General features: G+C 49.1%; 1 long non-coding RNA gene across 1 annotated transcript in view; it reads right to left on the bottom strand.

The window, feature by feature from the left end:
• Window positions 1-7,836: 7,836 nt before the first annotated feature.
• LOC112547936 overlaps window positions 7,837-9,442 on the bottom strand; it is a 17,294-nt gene continuing 15,688 nt past the window's right edge. Inside the window, exon 3 of the long non-coding RNA XR_003091730.1 lies at window positions 7,837-9,339. This is a non-coding gene — a long non-coding RNA (uncharacterized LOC112547936). The remainder of the gene's footprint in view (window positions 9,340-9,442) is intronic.

The raw sequence follows: 9,442 nt of genomic DNA, 5'->3' as shown, positions 1-9,442 counted from the left end.
GGGAGCTACATTCAGAGAGAATGATTTGGGTTTGATTCGGGATACGCATGGTTCACATGATTTCCTTCCCTCCTTTCCCCCCTCGCCTCTTTCTTCTAATATGGGTCAGGTTTGTGAAATATGCAAGAGGTATGGATGAGGAATAGTTCAGTATGCAGAATCAGCCATCGCTATCAGCCTCCTGACGTGTCAGTTCCTTCTAATGGGGACACCCATTTGACCCTGGGAAGTCTGCTGGGAGCACACTTGATTTGATCCACCTCTTCCTCTGGGGGCTGATTTTGTAGATACACAAGCAATCTCCACGTATGCAAGGAGCCCCACCGAAGCCCCTGGGGCTGCATGAACGAGTATATTTGCAGGATGGTACCCTTTCCCTAGGAAACAGAGTGGAACCAGTGCCACCTTTGCGCATGGTAAGATACAGTGTAGCAGTTGTAAATGCACTTTTCAAGTGCAACGTGTTAATTCCATGGGCTTAAACGTATTGCTTACCAGGCCCGATCAGGCAGTCCTAGTTTGTATGCAACTCACGTTGTACTCTGCTGGACCTGGGCTTGCAATAGGGACTGCAAGATTGGGGCGCCTGCTAATACAGTCGCTTCTCAGAGCCTTAGTGGACTGTACAGCCTTGGATGTGAAGGAAGAAGCACTTCCTTTGAAAAGAAGAAACATTGCAAAGAAAGATAGTGTTCAACAAAAATCCAAAGTATGATCTATTCGCATTCCCTGCTGCAAGCTAGAAAATAAGAACCACTTCTGAAATGACCGTTGTGAGAACAAACTACCTTGCGCTGCAGCTGGTTTCTCCCTGTTGCATGTTAATAGCCCAGATGATTTAAAACTCAATGTTGTGAACCCAAAGTTTACACTTTTTTTCAGAAACTAAGAGAGCAAATTGCAGTGAGTCCTGTCTGACAAATGGTCTAATTCACTCCAAAGTGTTGTGAATGTTGATTTGTTTTTCTTTTCCAAACAGGCTTCAGCATCCTGCTTCTGTGAAAGTTGCTTTCAGTGATTATATTAATGGGACTGAACATTTCTTAGAAGTTAGCTCTTTTTAAGCTTGCTCTCTCTCTTGCTGAAAATAAGCCTAATGCAAGTCCTGGAACCTTTTAAAGAAAATAAAATAAAAAAGAAAGAAAAAAATCACCACCTACAAGTTGGGAGGGATAAGTGTAATCCATACTAGTGTCTGAAAAGGCAGAGATTCTAGAAAAGGTGTAAATAGTGTGACATGTTCAGTGCATGGTTGTTGAACAGGGCTTGTTATTGTCAAAAAGAAGGCTGTATTTCTCCCCCTCCCTCCCCCCCCCACAGACCTTAGAGCTGTGCCTTTTCTATGCAATATTACAGACATATACATCTGAAACCAGATTACTGTATTCACATGTAGGTATGGGCTGTAATCAAAACAATTGGACAAATGTACATGGAAATGAGCAGTCTTACTTTTGTAGTTTTATATTATACAATAAACAATTAAAAGATACACTCATTGCAGGGTTGTTGTTTTTTTAATCACTCATTTTTGTGACCAAACTGCAGTTCATGCTGGAGTTTACTGCTCCCGGGTGCAGTGTTTACATGTGCACCTGTGATTACAGCACATTGAGCCCGGGCAGAGCAGCCCTGGCTGGCAGGGAGCACCATGGGTCCGTCTGCCAGCTCAGAGCTGCTCTGCTCCAGCATCACGTGTTGTGGAGAGGCTGGCTGGGGCACAAGGGTGCTACAGTGTGGGGCTCGCTGGCAGGCAGCCTTTGCACTATAGCACCCTTATGCCCCAGCCAGCCCCAATCACCATCTACACATGCATTGTGGCAGAGTAAATAGTGCCTGACATTATGGCAGAGTTATCTTATGGCAGAGTGAGTTAATTTTAGTGTGGCCGTCATAAGAGGACAGTTCGGTTGTCCTCTATTGATATGAAACCTGGATGCCTTTATGTCCTCTATTTTTCTTTTGAAGAGAAAAATAGAGGACATTAAAGGCGTCCAGGTTTTGTATCAATAGAGGACAGAGTCGCAGAAAACCATAATGTCATCTGTTCTGGTCACCCTAATTTGTTCCAGCCTAATAGAGCCACACATGTAGACGGGGATGCTTACTTCAGAGCTAACCAGTCAACTCTGCATTAAAGCACGTGTGGATGCCCCCACAGCGACCTAGAGAAGGTGTCTTGCCCTCCCATTTAGGGATAATTACCCTTGTTCATGAGAGAGGGTATCCCACCTATTCACAGTAGGACACTACAAGGAGGTTAGGAGTGACTTGAGTGGGAGGTAGGTCTCGGGGAAATGGCACTGTCCTCAAATTCCCTGGGACATTCCCCAGGGAAGAGAAATCCGTGGCCTCGGCTCTGGGGCACATTCTGGTGGGCACGCTGTAAGGGCCCTCGGGTTCCTAGGAGTCCACAGTTGTGGTGGTGCCGCGTGCTGCTCCTGACTCCCTGGGGTCCTGGGGTAGGATTTGGGTGGGCTTCAAGCTTCTTGCAAAGAACAGACCCAGTTCGTTTTTCCCCTGACGAGAGTATGAGAACGTACTCTAAATGAATCCTGGGGTGATGTTCCTCCCTCTGAGCTGCTTTCTTAATGCCATGCGTAGTCTCCGAGGTCTTAGGAGCTGGGCTTACCCCTGCAGCATTAGCTGGAGGGAGGGGAGAGAGGGAGCAGCAGTGGCTGCTGTTCTAATTTGCAAACAGTGGGAGATGAGTTGTGCTCTCTGGAGCTGTTCTAATTTGCAAACAGTGGGAGATGAGGTGTGCCCTCTGGCCCTGCCGTGAGCCCTGTGGCAGTCCAGGGAGCTCACGCCCTGGGTAGCTCAGAGCAGTAGCCAGGCCAGTTTTAATAGGCACAGAGCACTGTCAGCTCTGACTTTAAATCACAACTGGAAACATCTGACGCTTAATTTCAGACCTTGCCCTCTGTCCTTGATGACTACTTGCTTTCTAGGAGGGCAGGGAGGGCAATGGCCTGTCCTTCCACAAGCCCTGTTGGGCAGTAAAGTACTGGGTCTTGCCAGTAGAGTTTTCTTCACCAACTCCTGTGGTGGCGCTGGGTGCAGAGAGTCGCCGCCCAAAATCTCAGCTCACTTCAGCCTCTTCCAAAGCGAGAAAGCAATGGTACTTCTCCCGCCCATCTTCACAAAAGGGCCAAGGGTCCAAACCTTGCTAGCACCGCTTGAGCTGGGGGATTCAGTGTCTTCAAGAAGCAGTGAGTTTTCCTGTCGTAACATGCCACGCATAGCATCGACAACGAACTGGCTCACGTTACCCGAGTTGCAGCCGGCAACGGGAGGGCTCTGCATTTAGAAAGCTTGTGGTAGCGCTGCAGACCAGCTGCTGCTAATGTCTGTTGCTCGGCAATAGCAACAAATGGCTGCAGGGATAGAGGGCACAAGACAGATGAGACAAGAAGTGGGAGGATTAACGACCCGCTGATGATTATGTATCTGGGGAACTTGTTTTCGGATTTCGTTTGGAAAGCTGTGGAAAAATGCAGCCGTGAGATTGTGAAGCCAAACAGTTGCCCCTTGGTAACCTTTTTGTGTAGTACACATACGCTGCTTTGCACACGTAGTGGCAGTGTGAGTTCCTCACCAAACGTTACCACCGTAGCGCATGCATCTGGCTAGCAAGTGTTTGTAAAAGTGAAAACCGGTTTCATTGACATGTCACTGCTCCAGAAATCCTGGTGGTTCATCCCTGAGGATCTTTCGTTCTGCAGAACGGTGTAGGGACTGAGGCTAGTCAAGGCTGCGAGTGAAACGCAGGTTGTATCCTGCCTAGATTAGTGGGTTTATTTATTTAACAGCTCAGCTTTCCAATTCAGTAAGCCAAGAGCATTTTCTTGGGGCTTTTCTCTGGTAACTTGCGCCAACAGAACATGATCTTTGTCTCCCTCCCTTTAAGTGGACAAGAGTCTACTACAGCTGCTTCCTCAAATGCTCAGTGCTGTAGTTTTAGTGCCAAAGGTCCCAAGTGAGGGAGGCAAAGGAGTTGCGAGTTATAAGGATTTATTTGTCCTACTGCTGTTTGTCCCTGGGCACCTCCCTGCATGTGCACTCCGGGCACAGGACCATTGCCCTGGGTGGGGCAGCAGCCTTACTGTACCAGAGGGCCTCCCGGGGGCAGCAGCAGCAGTGATCCAGGTGCTCACAACCTGGCCAGCAGCCAGACCATGGTTTAGCCGGCTGGGCTCCCATGCCACTTTTTTTGAGTGGCAGATTTTTGTTTTTTTTTGGACACCAGGCTCTCCTAGTGTCAAACCCCCTCCCTGTTGCGTTGGTAACTAGCAGCGTAACAAATGTGTGCACGTCTTGTGGTGCTGCAAGCTGCACGTGTGCATGCAGGGGGATGTACCCAGGGGGCGGTATGTTGGATCTTATCCTGTTTAGGTGCCATTGCATTTGAATCGGACACCTGTCTTCCCTTAGGAAGGACTGAGGCTGGTCTGGAAATATCACCAGAGCTCTTTTGCATCGGAAACAGCAACCGTTAGGTGTCCCTAAAACTCAGGCCATTTCCACAATTAAGTTTGCAGCTAAGTACTATTTCCACCACCCCTCTATTCCGAATCCAGGTTGACTTTGCCCCTGTGGCTGTTAGATGCTAACAATTAAGGCCAGGAGTCAAGTAATGTTTCCTGTTCATACCATAGACACCAATTCTCTCGTTCCCACCTGCTCACCAGCGTCCCAGAAGAAATGTGTTCTGGGCTGCACAGCAACACCGTCGGGCTGGAAGAACAGGAGCCAACTATTGTTAGAGCCTGTTGGTGTGGGGTCCCTGATGGTTTCAGGGCTGGTGGAGAGAGGGGACAGTTTATGAGGGTGTCTATCTACAATGTTCAAGTCTGTGCCTTTATTGGGGGAGTACATGGGTGGGAATCATCAAAATGGCTGCAAGAAGCAAGTGCCAGGGCTAAGGGTATGGACAGAAGGTGCTGTCATTTTTTTTTTTTTTTTTTTGGCTCTTGCTTTAACCCACCCTCGATCTGCTGGCCACACCCACCCAGGCCCCAAGCTATACATCTCAGCCCCTGGCTTGACACCAGCAAAGCAAAATCACCTAACCCCCTTGGAGGTGTCGGAGCAGCTGGGCTCCTCTGTCTGCTCCTTGCTTTGCTGGACTAGGAGTGAAAGTCCTGATGTTTGCAGCCCCTGTTAGCCACCCTGTTCCCCACTTTATAGAGTGGGGAAATATATTTACTAGGAGTCCTTGGGTTTGCCACTGGAGTAAAAGGTTGCATCTTTAATGATCCTGATGTAGGTAAATTGGTTTAGATCCCAGTCAGCTGGATGCTGATGGAGTAGCAGAAGGCAGCTGTCCACTGGGGAGGCTTGTTCCCATAAGGGAAAGGGAAGACCTCTATAGGTTTGGGGTACTTCTGTGCAGGCACACCCATGCTGATAAGAAACCTCACATGCCTCCCCCCTCTCATTGTGCTCATATGTGAATCAGGCCTGAGGACAGTGGTCTTTCCAAGGGGGTCACCTGAGACACCATTACCTTCATGTGGACAAGACAGGCTACCTTCAGCAGGTGTCCAGTGTTGTTTAGAGACAGGAGCTAGGTGCAGTCAGACAGCATCACATGTGGTCTGCCTCAGGCTGGGAGGAGGTGATGATCAGACCCAGCTAGACAAGGGTGTGAAGGGACACCAGGTTTGGTCAAGCCCTAAGAGGATTTCCAGACCCAGGTGCAGCACCTCCATCCAGCACCACCTGCGCTGCAAGGGCAATGTCTCCCTGGCTCTGTGCGTTTTGTCTTCACGCTCCTCTTCCCTGCTTTACGAACCTGTCTCTGCCTCCCCTCTCCTGGGAGCCATTTTTCCTTTTTTGGCTCCAAGTCCCATTTTCCACTCTTAAGTCTCTTGCTCCATCTGCTTCTCTTCCATTTTCCTCCCCTCAGCCCCACCCTCATCTCCTTCCCTCTCCTGTTTGTTGCAGGCTCCTCGTCGTGTTTCCTTTCCATTCACAGGCTGCCTTTCTCCCTGCCTGCTCCCTCTTTTCATGGTTTCTCTTCCTGCGGAGGGGCAGCCTCAACAGCTGGCAGGAGGCCAGCAAGATCGCATTCGCCCCCATACCCACTCACTGATGATTAATGGTAGGCGGCTGGGGACTGGGAAGGGGCCTGCAGCTGAAGAGGAGCCCAGCCTGCAGTGCTGGGCCAGGCAGGGTTGCCAGCATCTGAAATGCTTTTTCAAGGCGTAATCATCCTCCAGCTAAGGCAGGGTGCCTGGGGCTGCTGGCTCCATGGGGTTGATCACGCGTGCTAGGAGATTTTTTTTTTGGTTTTTTCCCTGAACAGAAAGGCCCAAAGGAATCAGCTTGTTTCTCCCAAAGCTCATCAAGCTGTAGAGCATCTGCCAAGCCACATGTATATCCCACCCCAGAAGCAGGGGGATGGGAGGTGGCCTCTGGACTTGAGCCTGTCATCTCCCACCTGTTCATTCTCTTCTCTTCCCTACCATCTCGGGCTTGTTCTTTCACCCCAGTTTCCCTCTGCTTTTTTTCTCCCTGGCTCCCGTCTCTCCTAGTCACTTTTTTCCTTCTTGCATCTCTCTTCTACCCAATTTCTTGTGGCCACTTCCTGTGGCAGCTGGGCTCAGCCTCTGCTATTTGTCCCTTTGCTTCTGCATTTTCATCTCCTGCTACCTTCCCCCTCCTCCTCCTCCCCCTCCCTCTGATGCTCCCGTTGCGTGATGAAGCTGTGGTGACAATGAGTTGTTTGCTCATTGTGCCCAGAGCTCTGCATTTATCACAACCTCAATACCATGGGCCGGAAGGACGGTCCAGGGGTTAGGGCCCTTGCCCTAGTGAGGCAGCCAACATCTGGCTCCTTGGTTCAGAGACTCCCTGAGCGACCCTGACCTTAGTTAAGGTGCCTGCTCTTAGCACCCTGGGATGCGCTCAGCTACTAGGGTGACAAGGGACCCTATCAGGCCTGGTAGTGCTCCAGCAGCATGGCTGAAATGGGCCCTTAGGGTGTGCTGTGGCTTTGACCTGATGCCCAGACATAAGAGAACAAACCCTTGCTTTGGTACTGCTAATCCTGAACAAGGCCCTTCCGTCACACTTCCAGGCGAAGGCTCTCAGAGTATGCTCCCTGCTCACCCCGGAGAAGGCTCTCAGAGTATGCTCCCTGCTCTCCTGCCCCCGTTCTACAGCTGGGAAACTTGAGTCCCATGGCAGTTTCTACAGTGAGTCCGTTCAGTTCAAAATGTTCTTTTCGGCAGAGTCCTTTTCTTTCCTGTGTCTTTGGCCTGGAAACGGGAAGGCCAAAGGCTTCTCATGCAATGTGTCCCACTATGTTCTTCAGAGGCACCTACCCTACAGAAAACCAAACCATCTGGGCTGTCTAGACTAAACGACACTTTTTTGGCTCAGGGGCAAGTCCTTCTGCTGGATTTCAGACCTGATCTAACAGCAACATCCTGGGTGAAGAAGCAAAGGCAGCTCTGGGATGAATGTCTCCGCACCTTCTGCTATTATTGGGAGCTCAGTACAGCAGCTTGGTTTGTAGTGCTGGTCCCAAACAGCCATAAACTCCAAGTCAGCCTTCGAGATCACCTTCTCAAGGATTTTCCTGAAACCACATGACTCCAGGAGCCAGGGCTTTAAGACAACACACCAAAGACGACTGTCATACAAAAATGACAATGCTGGCAAAGCTGCAGTCCGCAGGTTCTGCCATCTGTTTTAAAGCCTAGCTGTCTGCCAGGGCTTTTGCAATCCTTTTTGTCTGGGCAGCAAAAAGAAGAGGTAAAGGAAAGGTGATGCTGGACATTAACACCTGCTTTCCCTGTGTGCTGCTCTACCATGTGGGGGAACAAGGAAGGGCAGCTCTACCCAGTTCAGGGTAAGTTTAGCCCCATTGCTTCAGGGGAGCTGATGGATCCAACAAGCTCTTGTCGTCAGAATCTCATTCTTTTCCTGTCTCTACCAGCTGCGGGAGGAAATAGATTGACTTGTCTGGGCTGGTGTGGGAGGATAGATAATTCTCTCCCTAACCAGGAAGACACTACATTTTCTTCTTCTTAACATTCATCAGCTTGCATTGTATTTTCCAAAATAACTTGCCTTGTAAACAAGAAGGGGCTAATGATGTTGAACCCAGCTTGTATATTATTTAACAGAATATCTTTGTAGGCCCTTTTCAAACTGGCTTTAACCTCTCCCCTCCTCGCACACAGACCCTACTTATATTCTGTCAGTTCTAACAAGGAAAAGTCCCATCCTTGGATATTGTAAATGAGCTCAGCCATACTTCCAAGTTAAACCTTTGCCTTCCCTTTCTCTGGGTTTGAATGCCAGATTCCACTTCTAAGTTGGGCCAAGGAAAGAAGTCGTTGGTACATGGGCTGCACAAGGCATTCTGTGCATAATATTGTGCATCTTTGTTATCTCCCTTGTGTGCAGGCAACCAAATGGGAAATTCTCTGTTGTGGGAATAGGAAGGGTCAGTACCTGTCTATATTAGTGATAGCATCTGACTTTCCAGCATACGGGGTCTTCATTCAGACCACACATTTGCTTTTCCAACCATTTAACTCCAGTGAATGGAAAGGAGACACTCCTGATTCATATCAACATAAACAAGAGTCAGTGCAGGCCTCTACTCTTTAGTTCAGATCTCACCTACACAGACGTGTCTGGTCCGATGGTCGTCTTTTTCCCCAGCAAAGAGAAGTCATGTCACATACTTCCATTTTTAAAGGTGATATCATTTCAGTGCTGGGTGGGTTACAACTCCTACTTCTCCCCCAGGGGACAAACCAAACCGAATGGGAATCTATGTACATTAGTGTCCATGAACACATTGTTTAAGGAACCTGAAGAATGCAACATTATTGATACTTCTGAAACCCCCAGTTTTGTGCTCTGGCCCCTTATCACCCAATAAAGTCAACGGCATTGCACCACATGAAAACCTGGCCCTCAAGCTGTATGTCTGTACCCACCCACATGAGACACTGTGCGCAAAGAACAAATGACATTGTGAGAGTTATTTAAAAGCAGGTTTGTCAAAGCATATGGGGACAGTCGTGTGGCGGTAGCAGGAGGCCGGGTGATTTAATCCTGGTCCGGGAACTTTGATTCTTTGCCTGTTCAGCGGGGGATTTCCTGCCAGGCCGTCACTTTAACGGAGGTCTGGTAACGTGGACAGGACAGGTGCAATTTTAAGTCTCCAAGGCTGAAGATCTGCCAATACAGAGTCCCACCTCAGCTCATACAATTCCACTGCTACATCTATCTGGACACAGAGTGGTTTCCTTTCATATCCCAGGATGATATTTCCAAACTGAGCAAAAAGAAGGGAGAAGGGATGGTGGAAGCCTGAAGATGAAAGAAAGAAAGAAATGACATGACTTGAAGATCAATGTGCTCCAGCTTTGCCCTGATAAAAGACCGCTGAATCCAGCCTCCTTCCGAGTGTAGG

Source organism: Alligator sinensis, unplaced genomic scaffold (genome assembly GCF_000455745.1).
Source record: "Alligator sinensis unplaced genomic scaffold, ASM45574v1 scaffold219_2, whole genome shotgun sequence".
Taxonomy (NCBI): Eukaryota; Metazoa; Chordata; order Crocodylia; family Alligatoridae; genus Alligator; species Alligator sinensis.
Note: the sequence above shows the minus strand (reverse complement) of the source record. Positions and strands in the feature narration are given on the sequence as shown.